Raw genomic sequence first — 20,674 nt, forward strand, 5'->3', positions numbered from 1 at the left:
TAAAGTTAATCATGCTTTACTTGCGAAAAAATTATATAATTTCGGGTTTTCTGAAGGTCTTATATACCTCTTCTCAAATTATTTGACCAATAGATATCAGTTCATCAAGCATAAAAACCCTTTTTCAGAACTGGAGTACCTCAAGGATGCAACATGGGTCCAATGCTGTTTATATTGTTCATTAATGACATAGAATCATTAATTTTCTTTATTATATGCAGATGACTTGAAAATTTTCAAGAAAGTGCAGTTGATTTCGGATTCCCTCGACTTGCAGAAGGATCTCAATTCTTTATGAAAGTGGGCTTGCTATAACCAATTGCCTTTCAGTGTAAAGAAATATCACACAATTTACTTTTTAAGGTCGTTGAATCCGACAAAATATTCCTAACATCTCGACGGATATATTCTAAACAGATCTTCTTTTACGAAGGATTTAGGTATGACTTTCGAAAAAAGTTGGAAATTAAGCCAGCACATTGCAGAGACTCATAGCAAATCATTAAAACTTCTTAGTTTTATCTTAAAAATTGGCGCTGCTTCAGGAATACTTTAGTATTGCGCACTCTTTATGATGCAGCATACTAGAAACTAGCTCTATTATTTAGATTTCAGACGTAATGAGTCAATATAATGAATTGAAGCTGGAAAAAGTACAGCGTAAATTCTTTCGATATTTATACTTGAAAGAATACGGGTATTATCCGTTCTTGTTTCCCAGTGCTTTTATTTTGGGAGCGCTGGAATACGTTTTTTTGTCAACACGCAGAAGTGTTTATATAATTGCTCAGAGGCATGGTAGATAATCCTTCGGTGCTAAAGCAGCTCTAAATGTGGGCTCCGGAAGGTGGTTGTAGTTCTCGGTCGCGTCCACTGTTCTTGCCTGTAAAGTCTAGAACTAGAGCACTTGCCAACTTTTCTCTGGCTAAGGCCGTTGTCTGCTCAATATCGACATTTTCTTAATGCACACTTGTTGAGGAGATTTGTGTCTGTTATTTTATCTTGTTTTCGTGTTCTTACTTATATGTGTATGTATGTGTGTGTGCGTATACGAATTTGTATGTATTCATATGTATATATGTGTTTATTTGTATGTATCTTTAAATTGTAATATATTTCATTCTTTTTGCAATCGTGACGCATTAGGTTAACCTGTCAGATCACGATGGTCATAATTTAATAAATAAAATAAATAATAGCCTAATATATCCTCCACTGCATATATGTATAACTGCATAAGTTTTTACAAAAAATAGATCTGAAGGTTTCCGTATTTTTAAAAAGAAAATTATTTCGCGATAAGTTAAATATTTTATCGTTTCATTTTTTTTTTAAAAACATTAATTTATTTAAAATAAAAAATGCTAAAGAATAAAAATAATAATTGAGGTCATGTAACTCATGCTAATAATAAAAACAAAATTATAATTTATACTTATAAATCCATACAGTATTTCCCAAAAGCATTTTATTGCTCAGTTTTTGCCAAATAAGCTAGTAACATACTTTTCCACTATTATATTGTTAAACCAATAACCGCGACAGTTAAGAATATATATTCTTTTGACCGATCAATGAATTGCTTTCAGATGTATATTAACTGCTGTGTCCTACTTTCTAAGATATATTTATTTGCAATATATGTAATACATCAAACCCTTATTGATTTTTTATAAAATGGACAAAAACATGAGATTTTTTCACCATAAAAACTGAAAATATTATGCATACTAATAAGGTGATCTAAAATGATGTGTATTGAAAAAAACAGTTATATAGATAATAATCCTTTTGTTGTTTTCTTATTATTTTAAAAAGCTTTGCTTTAGATTTTGGCTTGTAATTGTATATATATATATCGATTTAATACTTTATGTATTTCATTTTATATATGGTTAGTATAACAATGCAAATAATAAAAAGCTTTTTAAGAAAGTATTTTAACTATATGCATAATTTCACTTTGAAGTTTTAAATAACTATTAACTTGCACCACATTAATATATACAATCTACCATAAATTTTAATTCTTATAAAATTATTTAAAATATTACAAATAGTAGTATCGCTCTTGACTCGTTAATTAAATTATATAAGTGTAACTAAATTATTTTTTAATCTTCTTACTTATGAATATTAAGGAATGAAATAGAGCGTCATTGTAATCTTTTTTAAAGAGTTGTTCTAAGAATATAAATTACCGCCTCTCATACTTCTAAAACACAATACCATTCATTATATTATTTTACCGGCGAAAGTAAATTATATTATCTTTCTAGAAAAAAATAGTAAAGCTTTAAAACACATTAAGCGATTAAGTCGTGACTTTTGATTGGACAAAGTAATGATATAAAATATTAGAAATACACATTAAATGAAGTAAATAATATTTTTATTAATTTATTTAAACGTTGTTCAAATATATAATTTGCCTAAAAAAAATATTATGAAAATAGTTTTGAGATATTTAGAAACATCTTTTAAATTAGGATCTTCTTGAAAAATATTTTAGATAATAATTATGTGTTTTGATTTTAATATTAAATTCTTTATAAAATAATTTAAATAATAAAACTTAATTTAAGACTAGTTGACACGTGTAATTTAGAAAATTAGTTTGTAATAATATGTTTTAATTTTTTCGGAACAAATTTAACCGCTAGATTTCATTATTTATTTATTATGATTATAGCTAACAAACAATAGGTGTCACATATGCATGACCTAGAGCAATTTAATTTTAATATATGAAAACATAATCTGTGATATTATTATAACATAATAAACTTTTTACAGATAACTGTAATGTAAGAAAGTCTCTCGGGACTTTGCAGCAAAATTTAGTATTTAATAATAGCGCATTTTTATAAATAAAAAATAATATTTTTTAAATTAAAAATTATAGTTACTAATTTGAGATTTTACGGATTACGCTATTTTAACCTTATGACAATATGAATAGCAACTAACCAAAAAATTGTTTCTCAACTTTTTAAAGGTTTTTAGTCTAAATCATTTTTAGCTCCGCTAAAATAATCATCACCGATAATCTGAAAACAAATTTCATTATTTTGTTAAGCTATATTTCCGTACTTTAGAATAAGTAATTGTGGTAAATAACAACTAAAATTTTGAACAAAAAATAGTTTAATTTAATTATTTATTATTAAGAGTTTTTTATTAGTATTATTTCTAATGATTTTTTTATTGTTCAAGCACTAACTGCGGCTAATTAAACTATATAATGCTAATGTTTAACATAATAATTATAAATATATGAATTGAAAAAGATCATATTTCATGTGCCTCTCATATTTAATTATAGATTTTCTTCCATTATTGAATAATGGCTTTCGACCACAGCTCGGCAGTGACGCGAATCGAATGTTTTACATTAAATTTTCACACCCAACAACGAAAGGCAATTATCGCCTATATTTTGCCCCCTAGGAAATTAATTTAATTTGCGGCTTACTGGTCTTCCGCCTCCAGCCTTTAATCGACGCATTGAAATTTCACAAATTTGATCGATCAAACGCGGGGAGGCCTAATTAATGTCCTTACCTTGTACCTGACGAAGGTAAAAACTCGTCGTTTCTCAAGTCGGACAATCGGCAAATTAATTTCGAGAATTAATCGAAAGCGGGCCCTAGAAATGGGGGGGAGGGTTAAATTGGCAATTTGTCTAAAAGGGACGACCTTCAATATTACCTTTACTAAGAACACCCTCCAACGGTGAGCGAGATTCGTGGTTTGGAACTATGCAATTTGCATAGATTAACCGTCTGCAGAGGACGACAGGGATGAGGGGAGAGATATTATTGATTGGTTAAATCTAGAATTAACTGGTTAATTTAGTTATAAACATCATCAGTGTGACGTTTAATCGGTGTATTACGGCATTAGAGGTGAGATCGTTCGTTATGGTGTTGTTCACTAATTCGGGATAATGACCTATTTTATGGGTAAGATAGTGTTGCACTGCTTTCGTAAGTGCTTTAGCTTAGAGGGCTAATAATACCTAAATTAATATTGACTCGACACAACGTTTTCGCTTAACGTTCCAAGCATCTTTAGCTAACCCAACATTCTTAGCAAAAACACTATAATAAAATTTTTTCGTAATTTTCTTCAATTTATTTATTTAATGCAGCTTAACTGATAAGTGGAAAATAGTTGCTAGCATAATGTTAACCCAAAACCAGGTCTTTAATAGATTAATTAGTAGTTTCCTGACCTTTGTGTCATGGGTATTTATTATTTCATTTAAGACAAAGCATTTTGATAATAATTAAAATTGTAACAATTTGACCCACTCACAGATTGTATATTTATGTTATGGTATACCTAAAATCCTCTTGCATAAAAAATACAGTCGAGATGAATCAAGGTTAACGTAAAGAGAGAAGCGGCTGCTTCTTCGATCTTTTTCGTCTGTCGTTGCTCAATAAGTCCACTAGATTTGAGCTTGTACAAATGCAGTGAGTCTAAGTTAAAAATCTTTGATTGCTGGTGCTTTGATCTAAATTATTATTTGCTCCCTGTGTATTCGCTTTTCTATACAATTAGAGAGACTTTAGTTATGCAACGTCAAATTGTGAGAAATTGTATTGTGATCCCATCTGTTTTCGAATAAAAAGTTTGGTGTTACATCTGTCCATTTTAATCAGATTGGAACGGTTGACAAACTGTCTTTTGAATTGACTGTAATTTTATAAGCATATCTAAAGTGCTGCCAATACAATATATATATAAGCACTTGCCAAATAAAAATATTCCGAACGGCTATTTTAATGCATCCGTCTATTGTCACGTACGGTCTCCACCAAGCGCTTATCCCTTGAAATGTATAATAGACACCTTTGATCTCTATATGTCAGCCATTAATCTGGGTATCAAGTTACATCTTATATATAATTGTTCTAAGCCGTCGCTTCCGGACGCGCATAACTTTAAATGAAACATTCTCCGTTCATTCCTCTACTCTGTAAATCGTATCGCTTTGTATGAACGGTGTGTAACAATACACGTAAACAAAGGAATTATAATAATAAATTATAATAAAAATAAAAATTGAATTTGCTCCGATTGATTTTTGAGCCGCCGGCAATGCGTTCTGTTGTTTCGACCAATCAAAAATAAGCATTCAAATATTCAAATAGTTTGGACCAATGAAAAATAAGCATTCGAATTCAAATAGACAGTACCGTGACAACGCTTTTATTTAATAATAAAATTTTGCTACGCGACAATAATTTTCATTAATTCGTCATTTGACTGAATATAAATAATCGGATTGCAAATTAACTAGGTGTGTTATAACTATGTTAACTTAAATATATACATAATGTGTTGAGGATTAGAAGAATACATTGATTAAACTAGATAAACAATCTTCGTAATGAAATCTTCAAATTTTGAATTCCCGGCGACGGGCTCCGAGGCCGAAAAGTGAGTTTTTCCTTTTGTAAATAATCAGATTGCAACTTAACTAGGTGTGTTATGACTATGAAAATTAAATATATACATAATGTGTTGAGGATTAGAATAATACATTGATTAAATTAGATAAACAATCATAAAACAATCTTCGTAATGAAATATTCAAATTTTGAATTCCCGTCACCGGGCTCCGGGGCCCAAAAGTGAATTTCTCCTTTTATATTACATAAACATTATCATTGCTTCCGATTTAATGCACAATTTTAAACGTGAACGTGTAATATATCCTTAGTATGTATGAGGATTGAAAGTTAATGTCGATCAAATCGGCGCTGTCGGCTATATATATCAACCAACGGACAGCTTATAAATGTGTAGTTCCTTGGATGTTATCTAATAAACGACAATTTACAATGATTATATATATGTGATCGCAAACCTGGAATAATCGATAGCCAAAATATCTAAGAGTAGGTTATTTTCAATTCCGATGTGGCAAAATATGTTCAATTTTTGTTCTGTGCCTTCATTCCTCTTTCGGAATAGCCAAATTCAAGATATTTAGTTACATCAAACTTATATAGTATGTTCTTTACAAAAAGATAATACTTGCTGACAGTGACTTCAACATGAGAAGATTCACTCTTTGTTTATATATACCAATTCTACGTTGTGGCCATATAAGTCAACAAATTGCTCCCTCATTGCTTCTGAAAAATAATTAAAAACACCTTTATCAAGAGTTAAGCATTGAACACATTATTACTACTAATATAATCCATAAATTAAATTTAAACGACAAGCGAAGAACAAAATTGACGGAAGATACTGTAGAGGATTAAACACATATTATATAATTAACTGTAAACGATACTATATAGTGGGTAAAATGTTACTTTGTTTAATTAACTTTGGTATGTATACCTTTAATTGTCCAATCAACGCTGTTTGTCTTTTAATATTAGATCCTGGAAAGTCAATGGTAATTTTGTTAGAATAACCGTGACATATTATTCATATAACCAAACACTTACTGGCACACTCATAATTTATAGTTTTAATTATGTTATACACTTTAAATCATCTTCAATTGAAACTTAGTATGAAAAATGCTTTGTTTAATTAACATATTTTACTGTTTATTGAATCGCACTAAGCTGTAACCCGGCGCGCGCTTGACTGATGACAGAACTGTCAAATGTAAGCAACTGAGGGGATATCCCGATACATGATCGGGATATCACCGCGCGCTTAAGAACGAACTACGAAATTGATTTTAACGATTTAAATTGTAAAACACTTATCAATATATGTTTAAAAATCATCAAATTCTAAAAAAAATATTTTTTTAAATATTTTTAGTTTATACGGTATCTAAAATATAATATAAATAATGTGGATTTTTATTAGCTTCTCTTAACAAAAAAAAATATGTACTTGAATTTTGGCGAACGTTGGCAATTTAAATTAATAGTTTTTGGAGAATTTTTAAAATTTCGCTTGAAAAAACATTTTAAAAAAAAAGTGGGGAAAATTTCAAAATAAGTACTATTCATTACCAACCAATTACTAAACACATAGTGTTGCAAGAATCTCTCTTACTGACCCCTTTGAAAGGAAACTACACAAAATTGTAAAATATTTTATAACTAATTTAATTTTTTTAACTTATTTAAATATTTTTTAAATTATAAAGTTTTAGAATAAATTTTTATTTATTCAAAATATTTTTTTCAACCTTAAAAATATTTTTTATTTTATTATGGATTTTAAATATTCTTAATTTGTTATAGATTTTAAATATGTTTAGTTTATTATTAATTTTAAATAATGTGAAATTTTTTTGCACTTATTAATTATTAAAATTATTAATGCTGCGCAGATGAATCATTTATTTAAAAAAATATATAAATATAAATATTTTTTAATAAAAATTGACAAAGGTCTCAAAATTATTATTATTTTTAAAGCGCACTTTTGGTCTAAAGTAACAGATTAAGTGCTTGATATTTTCAGTTTATTATTTCTTTCTAATTGGCTTTTATATTTACACATAAAACATATAAACAACTTTTTTAAATTATAAATCAACTTATGGTGTAACTAAAAAAAGTTCTTATTGCTAAGATTTAAATTTATGATAAATTTGTGTTACATGCAATTTATTTATTGGTTCCGTAAGCTTCGCTGTATTGAGATTTCACTGTACAATTTTCAATTTATTATTATCTAGCCAAGTTCTAAACCTATTTATAAATGATATGCAATATTTAGATTTATCATTAAATATCTAAGTTTCAAATATAACGATAAAATTTAACGTTTCAAATCTAATAAATAATATAAAATGTTTTCTTCTGGAAATATTTAGTCAAGTTGTAAACCTATTTTCAAATGAATTGAAAATGTTAGTAGTTTTTTATAGATTAAACCATTTTGTCTATTATTGAAAATCCTAAATAATAATGTCCAATTTGAACCATTCATTTTTTTTTAAATATTTAAAAAAATCAGAACGAAGCAAAAATTATATTTAAAACCCAAAAAGTTGAGGGTCCGGTATACCGGTATTCCGGTATACCTAGCTGTCGGTACCTCACGATAGTGAGGTACCGACAGCTAGTTGTATTATATTACTTTTAAATTAAAAATGATACAATAAAATTGTAGTGCTTTAATACTTTAGAGTTTAAAGGAACAGTTAAACCGCAAAAAAGTATGTAATAAAACGTGTGCTATTTATAATATAATAAAAATTTGGATGATTAGATATTATTTGTTTTCAAATAAATTATGCGGCACCTACTTTTAAACAGATACATTTTATCTTAAAAGCTCTTTAAAACCAAAATTTTGACTTAATTTGTCCACATTTTTTAACAAAAATCCTAAATTGATCCTAGATATAATAATGTCCGAGTTTAGAGTCGCGACACGTACATTTGCGGTTATCTCTATCACGTGCCGCAATTTCTCCTTTATACTTTATATTGCCCCATTTTATAATTCACCTAATTTTATTACACCATAATACATTTTTCATAATCAGATAAGATCCGATCTTGCCAAAAAAGAAAAGCTACCACTTTTTCTTATTTTATTTCGTCACTTCAATCAATACAAGAATCAGCCCTTCCGTCTTCCGGGAATTTCGTCTGGCTTTTTGGCCTTTTCGCTCCGATGGACATCAACTTGAGGCTCCCGAAACGCGAGGGTCGCCATTTATAATAAGGCCCCAAGGTCGCGCTTTTAATGAGCCACCGCAGTATTAAAATATTTTCGGGGCCCCATAAATTTCACTCGCCCAGGGTAGATTACTCTTCTCCGATCGTATCTGGCGCTTTTATTTTTTCTTTACCGCTTCCGAGAGGATCCAAATTAATTACGGTACTCGACGAGAGATGTTTTTGACTAATTAGTCAAGTGGAATTTTTTCTCGCGGATAAACGACTAAATGGACTCGATTGAATGAAACGAGTTCAAATCCAAAAACAAAATTAAAGTCAACTTATAATTTAATAATATTATTTTAATTTCTTGTAAATTTTTAATTAGCTTACTTTTATAAAAAAAGAGTATATTTAACATATATACAACTACATAACTGACAATATGTCGTTATTTTGTGTAAGCTTCAAAAATGTATATAAAAATGGTTTTAATTTATTTTAGAACAATATTTAATTTTCATTTAAATCCTATTAACGTAACGTAACCAAAGAAAATGAACCATTTATGCGACAAATCGTGTTTTATTCATTATTTTTTCACCCGGAAGTCATTTACATATTTATTTCATAAATATCTCGAATGGAATTTACATTTTTTAAGTGTTTACTTGTTTGTTTGTGGAAATGTCTGACGAAATGGAATCTAATAAATTTTAGCCTGTCGTCTCAATTAGCGTTATTATGTAAAAACATTTTTTTTTGTCTTTTTATGAATTACATTTAGGCCACAAAATGATTATAATTATTAGTAAGTAAGTAGATTCTGTGCATTGTTAAAATGTAAAGCATAAAGTTAAAGCTTAAAGTTTATATTTTTTATTCTCAATTAAATGAAAAAAATGCTAAAAAATACATATACCTTTGAACATACATATTTATTTTAAATTTTTACATATCAATACTATTTAAATATACAATATTAATATAAAACGTATTTATTTATATATTAAATTTCATACAAAAATTCTTAGTGGGAAATTTGTATTAAAATCAGAAAGTCTCTGGCTATATATATATATAGTACCGAAACACAAGACGGTACAAAAACTGGAAATTCATGGATTGTCTCGACACAGAATCCCTTATCATTACCAAAACCAATGAAATATTCTTAAGCTTTATTCTATATCTATATTTAGTTGCAAGCTAAATATCGTTTTGTAAATGCTATGCAATTTATTCTGTGGTTTAAATCTTCTTTGGCATTAAAAATAATTTAGTTACTTAAACAACCTTAAATTTCATATTTTGCTGTTTTAATGCAATCGATTTAAATTATGTATGTTATTCAAAAACTAGTTTTTAATAGTTATTTTACTATTTTATTACAATATAAAATTGTGTAATTTCTTGAGAAAGAAAATAACACGATGTAGCTTTTATAATGAAATTAGCTATATTTTTTTTAATAAACATTAGTGACTTAAAACAATATGTTTTTATGTTTAATTGTTTTCTATACAAATAGTTAGATTATGTCATTGTGTTGTTAAATCCCGATCATTGTTTGTGGTTTGTACATTGGATAATAAGATTTTTGCCACATATATAAGATTAACATTCAAAATGCACACTGATTTTTACTGTACTATTTTTTGCTAATAAATTTCGTAGTTTTATGTATCACCATTTCCCATAACTTTTGCTTCAACAACAAGTACATAAAAATATGTTTTTTAATGCAATTTTATTCTGAAACGCGTAGATTAATAAAATTTGCCACAAACTATTTAATCATGATTAAACTAAAACAATGACAATTTGACAATTTGCATGACATACAGTTAGATATGGAAAAGTCGTATGTCCATTTACCGTTTTTTTAGAATAAGCAAACTAATGATATATGTAGCTAAAATAAATTTCATAATTTTTATGTAAAAAGATATATTTTATGTAGAAAGAAAATATTTTATTCTCTACAATAGTATTATTTTGCTAATAATTCTGAATATCAAAACCATCTTCTAGTTTACATTATTGTAGCTTGATTTAATCAAAATTCACATTCTTCCTATCTATCTACCCTGCAGACTCGTTACCCTGATTCAATATTGAGATTGTAGCTTCGAAATAATAATGTAGAAGAGGCGCACTTCGTCGAAAGTTTCAACTTTAAATACGTTTCTTATTTTAATACAAAAACAGCGCAGAACACCCTCTCTCTCTTATTCTCTTTAGAACCGTTCTCTTCGATGCTGTAGCAGTTATCTCGTGGACCCACTGGCGTTCCATTACAATTGTCGTTTTTTGCCCCGTCCCGCCCGTTTCATTTTCTCGGCTCCCACTCATATCTGCCATTTGTTCGAGTACACTTTAAATCTTCTCTTCGTCTCGCCAACCTCTCATCTCTGTCATCTCTGGTCTGGCTAGTTGGCGACGGTACAATTTTTCCATTTATTTTATAGCACCCATTTTAACTCCTGATCAAGCTGTTTTTCAAAGGTCGAAATTCGAGTGTCAAGTATGTAATTAATTTTGGACTCTTGCACTATAAACCATGTTCTTAATATTCTAGGACAATAATAATAATATAATATTATAATACTAAAAACTATTCATGGTATATGATTTTAAATACCAATCATGTCATATTTATTATTAATACCATTTTAGATACCCTTGATTTTATTTTAAAATTTTTTATCAAATTTCAAAATGGTTTTTTGAAACTTTTATTTAAAAAAAATGATAATGCAACAAGCTTTATTTAATTTTAATAAAGTATGTTAGTCAACAGCTGCATATTTTTTTGCTAGCAAAATTATATATATTTTGTTATAATTGTCACTAATTAAGTTTATTAAGATTACATTTAAAAATAATCCTTATTAATTATATTAGAATACCATGTAACTCTACAGAATGAATTTATCAAAATCACTTAGTTTATCAACAGTTTTATAATATTTTTTCCTTTATAGTAATTTTTATTAATCGTTGTTGAAATCTCTTTGAATAACGATGCAGAATGCATCAATATGGAACATGTGCAAAACATTCTACGTTCCCCTTTGCCCCAAAAAACTGTCGACATGATATATAGTGGTACTTAAAAATAAAATTTATTGTTTTTGATTCAAGGAAATTTTATAATGTAGGTGTGTATATTTGTACCAATATTTGTAAATAATATAATACAAGCATAATATTATATAAAGGACGGAATAGACTCTGAGGTTTGCAGGTTCGAGCCCCGGCAGCGTCACTCGAATTTTTATTTATAAAAATGCGCTATTATTGGTCATAAATTATATTACACATAATAATTTATAGATGTTACCGATTCCCAGACTTTCTGTCTGGTGGTTAATACTTGCTTGTATCTGATTGACTTACTCAGTTGGTACAGATTTATCCCGTTGTAACGCATTGGACTTACGCCTGTCAGGTTAAATTATGTATTTGTAATATTTGTATTTGAGTTTTAGAATACGATTGAAACACTTTAATATTTATAAAAATTTAATATTTATAAAAAAACAAACAGATAACTGGTTTAAAACTAATGATTGACGCCACTGTAAATATTGATTAAAACGCACAATATCTGGGGAAGTAGACCCTCGGAAACGCTCCATCTTGAGCTGTGGTTGGTGAAATCGGTACTCTGTGAATGCAGTTAGAGAGCCTCTGAAGGCGCTAATGAATGTAGGGATCAGAATATGGACCCGACTGGCCATAATTGCAAACCCAACGGTAGGGCAATTGCAGTGAGTCTTGGCAATAAACAAAATATAGCAAATTGCGGCTCGCAGCCGTAAATGACTTGCTAAAAGGCTTTTACTAGAGGCCCGAATAGGCAAGAACGAAATGCTGAATGACTGTCGCGACTCACTCTGGTCGACGATTCAAGATCCACTGACCTTTGGCATGGCTCAAAATCATTGATATTCCTGTCGCTTAACATATGCTTTACCGTTTTTATATTATTCTCGTTTTTTTATTTCTTATAAAACAGTTTTATGTTTGATTTTAAAAAACTTAAATTGTGAATTGGTTAATGCAAATTTATATTGTAATGAGAGACTAGTAGTAATGTACAAATGTACATACGTACATAAGTATGTTTGGTGGTAGTATAGTAACGTAAAAAGTTTCTATTGAAACCGCAAGGACGATTATTAAAGTTGAGTAATAATACATGAGAGCTTTATGTGCTACATTAAAAGTATGCTTCAAACGGTAGTTTGTGGTGATATTTTATACAGGGTGTATTCATATGTCATAAATAAATTCATATATAACTCATACTAAAATGTTCAATAATAACTTCTATTGAAAAATATTGAATTTTTGAATCGTGTCCAATAAAAAATCTGAACATTGTATGAGACTCTTTGCCAAGTTCTTTAATGGCTATAGTAGCAATTTTCAATATGAAATGAAGCAATTAATAGCTCATTATAGAGCTTAATATTATGCACTTAAAATGCTATTGAGCTGAGTGCTTCAAAGTGATTCACTTTTTATTGAAATATAAATTAATAACTATGATCTATACTTAAAATTTAATTTAATATATTATAGTAACAGTCCATATTTAACTGATAATTGGGATAAACTCACGTCCAATTTTGATTTATTTATTCTTAACCAAATTCCAACAATATCAATTAATAGATTTGTGTCAGTCCTATAAAATTAATGATTATTAATAATCGAATATCATTTATTTTTATACATACAATATGAATGTCGCAGTTTCAACACTTAAGTATCTTAATAATTACTTGATTAATTATAACTATTTTTCTCGGCTTGAACATAGTTATAGTAATAGCAAAAACGGCCCGTATAAGCGCAATAAATTAAAATCGTCGCTTATCGAAGGCTTTGCCCGTACACGTGAAGGCATTAACGAATGAATAGTTAGGTGAATAGGGCCCAAAGGCGGATTAAAAAGATTAAGTGTCCATTTGCGAAATGATATTTCGGGACCCGTAGCACGCAATAACGTGATCGCCGTTTCTCAATAATACAATATATTACATGTTTCACATGCGGTGGATAATAATAATATTAATAATAATATATGATATTAAACGTATATTGAGAAATGTGTTTTTATGGGAATTTTATTATATTATATATAATATGTAACGAAATTAATATGTGAAATTTCATGCTGTGTATCTTGTGGATATATAAGTTTTTTTTCGAAAAAGGGCTTTATTTTAAAATTTTGCATGTTTTGCCACTTTTTCTTTTACAACAAACTATAAAAACGGTACGTATCATACCTTGATTTGAAAGCTGTGGTTTGAGTTTAAACTTTAGTTAGGAATTTTTATTTTTTATTAGTAAACATATTTCTGAAAATAATATATCACTTAAAAACTTTCCTGATTCATGGAGATGTACAACTTAAATAATTATTATAAATATCAGTTTGCCCTATGAATTTAAATTTAAAATATTTCTCCGATTATTCTAAATTTTTAATGACTGACATTTTAGAGTTTCACGTGTGTTTTATATTACATTACTTCGGTTTACTTAATAATCCAAACACTGTCACGATTTAATTAACGTAATTATCTAAGAATTGTTTTCTAATGTATTATATGTACATTTATTTTAACAAGTACGATTAAGCGCATATTATGGAATTCGTGTAAATTTGCTTCCAGTTCACCCTATTATGTGCGCTTTGCAATTCTGCATCACAAAACGGGGGTTAACGTGGCAAAAGTTTCATCATGGGGTGGAAAACGTGCAACAAATCCGACAGCTCCAACTTTGAGTCACATAATATCCGACTCCATTTGTCAGGTGAAGAGGACGTAATTTCGCAATGGAGACGGCGTGGAAGCCGCAAATGTGACTATCCTTCGAAATAAAGACGTGCCATGTATGGAATATGGCGCCGGATTGAATTTACTTTCGGCACGGAGGCGTCACGTGAAAAGGCTCATCCGAAAGCTTAGAGCACAAGTCGAAGGGTTAAGGGGGCGGTATTAAAGAAATGGGAAATTGTCAACGGTCAGGGGTTGTGACTGGGATGAGAGTGGATTTGATATTGAAGTACAATTGAGGAGATTGAAGATGCTCATTTCGAAGGTTGGCATAAAAATAGATAGTTATGAGACAACATGGCTTTATTTCCAATCATGTCTAAAAACTGCATCAGATTATAATATAATTTTTTTTTAAATCTAAAGGAACGACTTAATGTAAAAAAATTTCTGGTGTATTTTTCATCATAATCTGTTACCATAAAAAATGATTTAAATGTTACATGCATTCTTTAAACATATCAAAAGGGTTAACGATTTTTTTTTATAATATATCACTAATTATGACTATAGATCCTTACTGCAATAAATACGCTTGTGCTCAAAGCGATTTTAAGTCAGTGTTATTTTCTTAAAACATCTATTAAAAAAATATTTAACGAAAAATAATATGTGTTTTTTTTAACGTAATAGCACAAATGTTTTCCTATATAATAATTAAAGCTGCTTTATATATTCTAGTAAAATACATCCGATATCTATTATTATATACCATATATGTATATTGTAATTTCAACAACGTAGAGCCTTTTGTGTCGCGTAACTATCTGCCATTATCTGCCTTTAGTACTATGGTTTCTCTTTTTTGCCTACCTCCAGCTGAGCACGTTCTACTACTACGTCCGATAGAAAAACGAAGATAAAAACCATTTAACTCGCTCTTCCCCCTAAGTCTAGAAAGGGGGGGGGGGAGATGGATAATAAAACCGTCGGTCCAGAAAAGATAGGACTTTATTAAAATTGCTCGCCACCCTCTGTTTATGACGGAAATTTAGATCAATTATACTTGCGAAGCGAGAATGGGAAATTGCAAAATAAACGGGTTCACCGCTGAGCCCCTTTTTTGTAAATTTACGATTAAATTCCTGTTTTATATTATTGAAATGTAAATAAAATATAATATATCGAGTTATATATTATGAAAAATGCTATAAATTTGCGGATTGGATGGGAAACTGCAACACGTGTAGCCGAGTGCCTAATGCGAAGGTTTTCCGATATTTTTTTTTATAATCCATATGATGGAAATTGTGATATATTATGTTAAAAAGAAATATTTTCATAAAGGATGGTGTTGAATGGATTATCAATAATAAATTATGTTTGAACCGCGTTTCTCAAATATGGTCCGCGGCTTTCTACTGGTCGTCACAAAATATAAGAATATTTCAATCATTGTGTGGATTTTATAAACTTTCATAAATTTTAATTACTTCAAATGTCATAAGTGTTTTTAAAGAAGAATAATTAATCCAAAATTTTTTAACAACTTTAAATTGTCGTTAAAGATCAGGTTGAACTCTTAATCCGTGACTTTCGTCCGTGAGGTAGACCTGATCTAACGTAAAGTGGGAAGCAGCTGCTTCCTATGTCATAGTAAGTGTCGTCTCGGTCGATAATCGCTTGAGAGGTTAACTTATGTTCCAAAACGGAAGCAAAGGGGAGACGAATCAAGTTTTGAAACGTAGAAGTTTTAGATAAAAGTGTTTTTAGATATAGCTGAAGTACACAGTGCTCTTTTATACCGTCTAAGAATCAGAAAATATCCTTTGCTCTTTTTACACTCAATTGTCAGGGCAAAAACAGATTATTACATTGCTTGATGGCTATCTAAAAAAATAAACAGCTAAAGACTTGACAATACTGTAACTGAGTAATTTTAATTTAGATACCGTTCGGCTTTGTATGTTCTAAGGTGCATTCTGTGAGTGCTTTTAATTCAATAAAAATGGCATAGGCGCTTGAGTGATGTCAACAAAAAGAGTAAGCTTAGCAAGTTGTAAACAACTTTAACAATTAGTTTCATTAGGTTTTTAATAAGTAATTGCGACTTATTTCATCTCACGCTCAACATGTGATCCCTGACAGTTTTTTATACATTTAAAATGTTGCAATACGTTTTTTTAATAAACAGTTAATTAGCTCTCGCCTATAAAACATTAAAAAAAATCACACGCCAAATATTTTTGATTTTAGTTAGTTTTATGTGAGAAGTATTGTAATATTCGTTATTGAGAAAAATCAGATGAGATTTATTGAATACTCATTTTTCTGCAGAAACATTTAAAAAGCACTGTTTTGCCTCTAATAAAATTTGTAATATGTGAGCGAGAAATTTTAAATTAAAATTAATTTTAGTTTCTGTCTCAAAATAGTCAGCGCTCGAGTACAATTTAATTAATATTCAGATAAATATTTATTAATAATATTCTTTTCGTTTTAATTTTGTTAGATGTATTTCTAAAATATAAAATTATATAAATATTATTCAGTGTAAGCAATAGATATTTTATTTATTAGGAATTATAAAAAAACATTACTTCTTCACATGATTTATGAAAACCTACTTTGGACTCGCATGTTTAGAGACAGCTACAATGGCAATTTTTATAGATTACGTAAATTTCATAAATTATAAAATTAAAAATAAAATAAGTAAAAATAAACATTCCCCAACAACGCTACAGCTTTGATTGTCATTAGGGTTTCTGAATATCACGACTTTTTAAATACCCAGGACATAAATCGTTTAGATGCATTTAGGTTGCATATGCTTTCCCCGTAAAACTATCAAATTATTTACGCTTAGGTTTTCCTATATATATATACTCTTTGTGATGACATTTCGTCTTTAGTAGTCAAACGGGCTACAGTTTTCGCCATTAGAGATTTATATACGGCTTAACATATTTTAGATTGATTACTTCGGGTCTTAAAAAAAAATCCCAAATATCTTTTCATTCCGCTTAAAGTTTAATTTTCATCTCTGAATTTGCCACATTTTTTTAAATGCTTTTAAAATTTTAAGTGACTTTCTATTTATTTAAGGCTAAATAATAAAAAACTACTTTAGAGAAATTTCTACAAAGCTTGATTTTTATATTACTTGCTTATTCAAATTTAACAATATTGTCCAGTTAACTAATAAAACTATGGACAAGTTATAAATGACGCTAGATTAATTATTATATTTTTTTAAAAGTTAAAATCAGATTATTGTTCATAAGCTTCTAAATGGTGTTGCTAGAGTTTGAAATAAATATTATCTAATGGTCTTTGACTATCAAATATTAAAAAAGCGGAGCAAATATTTATAAAAATTCTGGAATCATTTCTCGAGATAGTTCAGGACAGAAATCTTATTTATAGTGATAGTTAATAAGTATAATGATTCATTTTAATGCGCAAAGAGCATTTTTTTAAAGGAGTGAAATAGATTATAGCATAAAACAAATTTAATGTGTCATAAAAATTATAAATCTAATAATATATTACAGATAAACTAAATATTAAAATGTAACAGAAGTAATGAACATAATTTTATATACACTTTCTCAAATTCAGTTTTTCAAGGTAAATAAAAAAATAAAACTTCTATTTTTTAAAACAACTTAAGTTCTAGTTGTATTGCCGTTACGGTTTAAACACAAAAAATATATAAACGAATTCGAGCATTGTGGAAAGTTTCTCTAGAAGAAAACGACAAAAACTTTTTAAAACCAGTTGTGTAAGCATAGACTTCTATACACACATATGTAGTATATCTACATAAATACATAAATGTATTGTATATAAAAACTTAACGATTAATATCATCATATATGATACAAAGTATAGTATAATATGTATGCAATTAAATCATTTGTTTTGCGTTACATTTGAGTTCAAGGTTCACATAATTAGTATTATAGCTCTTTTACTAGTTTATTTTTAATTAATTAAGAATGGTCTTGACAAACCCATAATTAAAAAAAATCATGCTAACTAATTAGCATATTGCTCGCAATAAAAGTTTATTTTTTATATATTTATATAAATATATGTGCAGAGCATAACAGTTTTAAGACAATGCACATGCATTGAAAAAAACTGAAACATATTAAAAAAATAATAACAATCAGATTAAATTAAGAATTATAATGGGGAAGAGTAGATCTTCGGTTGTGTCGATAAATCCTTCTTGAAATAATCGGTTCTTGTTCTTGAGCGTGTGTACTGGAGGTAATTCTCAAACAGGAGGCAAGGCATAGTTCTTGGAGCGAAGTAGTAGGCCGAGCGTCGAGGCGTAGCGGAGTCAAATGGGTCTAGACCGGTTTTGTGCTGCGTTATATACAACGTTATGCAAGTGAACTTAATTTCCACCCTATACGTATGCGGGCGTACTTCTCAAAACCTGCTAGGTCTGCGGGTACTGCTCACGAGATTCAGACGCGCGTGCGCTGTCTCTTTTGATTGATGTTATTTTGTGCGAATCGCTACAATGCATCCTCCAACTTTGAACTATTCGGCAAATGATTAAAAAGTCAGATAGCCGTGCTTATTTTGCATGTGGTACTTCAAACAATACTTGTGCAAGCGCTATGACACGCTAAAGAGTTTTTTCTGCTTTTCTTACTATACTTGTCGACACAACTCAATAGAATCATATCCCAGTAGCTTTGAAAGAATATAATTGAAAAAATATATGTACTACATTTATATATCTTCATTTACACGTATTTAAAAAAATATTTTTGTACCTTTAATATCAAAAGTGAGTCGTATGATTATTTTCCGATCAGACCAGAGAAGAATGCTAAAGTAATTATGCAAGGTATACAATGCCTTCGAGCTCCCCAATTGATTTACGAATTGCAAGGCAAATCATTTTATTGCAAATGTTTTTCATATGCACTAGTTCACATAAATCGGTTACTACTTCTGTGTGCCAAAACACATTATTATTACTTTTTAATCAAATTAAAATAATTTTTATATTGTTAGTATGGATAGAATATTTTTTTTTTTAGTGAATTAATCACAATATCAAACTTAAAATATATGTTATCCACAGTTGTTAGTAATATGTGGTTGCTAAAATACAAAAAAATAAGTTTTTTATAAGACTGCTCTTATACAAAAACACACTAATTATATGTATCATCCCGCAAAGTTGCACAAGGGCCGTGGACGGGCTTGCTGCGCCGGCCGCAGAAAGGAGGCCGCAATGGAGGTAAAGCTAACGGCCCCGTTTTCATATTACTTTATACACATCAATTTATATGCAAAAATATTTCTTCCGCTCCTTTCATATCACAATGCCTTTATGGACGATACCAGCTCGCGCGCTAGAAGACGAATGGCTCGAATTTGGATAAGCCCTTTAATAAAAAAAGGATATATGGAGTAATGGATCGAATCATATAAATCTCCCTAATTAACGATCAAATCGAAAAGAGACAGTTATTTTACAGAGATTATCCAACCCTTGACCGATGAAATGAAGGGTGTGTTGTTATATATGGATATCGAAATTGGTATGCTCCCTCTTTTGATTGAGAGATAGGAAATGAAAATAATGTAGGGGAAGTCGTCGCATCTGCCACGTGGCGGTCACACTCCCAGGCTATTATATGCGTTGTTATATAAAGATTATCAGAACTGTATTGTAAATTATGTAATTTCCTTTTAATTCTCATATTTTTTTCTTAAATTGTGATTTAATTGCTGACCATAATCTTTATCCTTACTGATTTATTATCATTAATGTATATTTTTAGTGATAAAAAATGCAGTTATTTCGCATAGTTTGGTTGCTTTATTATATTTAAAAAAAAATCAGAATTAACGAGATATGTTATTATATTTTCTATGACTAGATTAATATCCTTTATATGTAAAGTTTAATGATTACCAGAAAATATTATTGTTTCCATATATCTGATAAATTGCTCTCAAATTATTTTGCTTACGATTCCCATATTATAATTGATTGTGTATTCATTTTTATTTATTAATGATAATTATATATTTTGATATATCTTATATAGCATGTGTGCTAAGTCCGTATGCAAGACTATATGATTTAAAAATGCTATTCCCCCCCCCCTTATTTTTTCCATAATTTCAAATACGGTCATTATGTGAAAAATTCTTAAATGTTATTGACGTAAATTTTCACTACAGCAAATATCGAATATATTATTAAAAACTTATATAAAATAT

At 29.1% G+C, this 20,674-nt stretch overlaps 1 protein-coding gene and 1 long non-coding RNA gene across 3 annotated transcripts in view; one reads left to right on the plus strand and one right to left on the minus strand.

Annotated features, from left to right (window-relative positions):
- The window catches only part of tei (irregular chiasm C-roughest protein teiresias), a 247,109-nt gene that overhangs the window by 166,763 nt on the left and 59,672 nt on the right, over positions 1 to 20,674 (plus strand). The window lies entirely within an intron of this gene.
- Positions 4,938 to 6,610, minus strand: LOC148235199 (uncharacterized). Its single transcript, XR_015809615.1, has 3 exons — positions 6,477 to 6,610; positions 6,367 to 6,410; positions 4,938 to 6,152 (listed from the first exon to the last, which is right to left on the minus strand). It is a non-coding gene; the product is annotated as an uncharacterized LOC148235199 (long non-coding RNA).

This window comes from Plectrocnemia conspersa, unplaced genomic scaffold (assembly GCF_051122295.1).
Source record: "Plectrocnemia conspersa isolate PC_06_02 unplaced genomic scaffold, ASM5112229v1 ptg000005l, whole genome shotgun sequence".
In the NCBI taxonomy this organism is placed as follows: Eukaryota; Metazoa; Arthropoda; class Insecta; order Trichoptera; family Polycentropodidae; genus Plectrocnemia; species Plectrocnemia conspersa.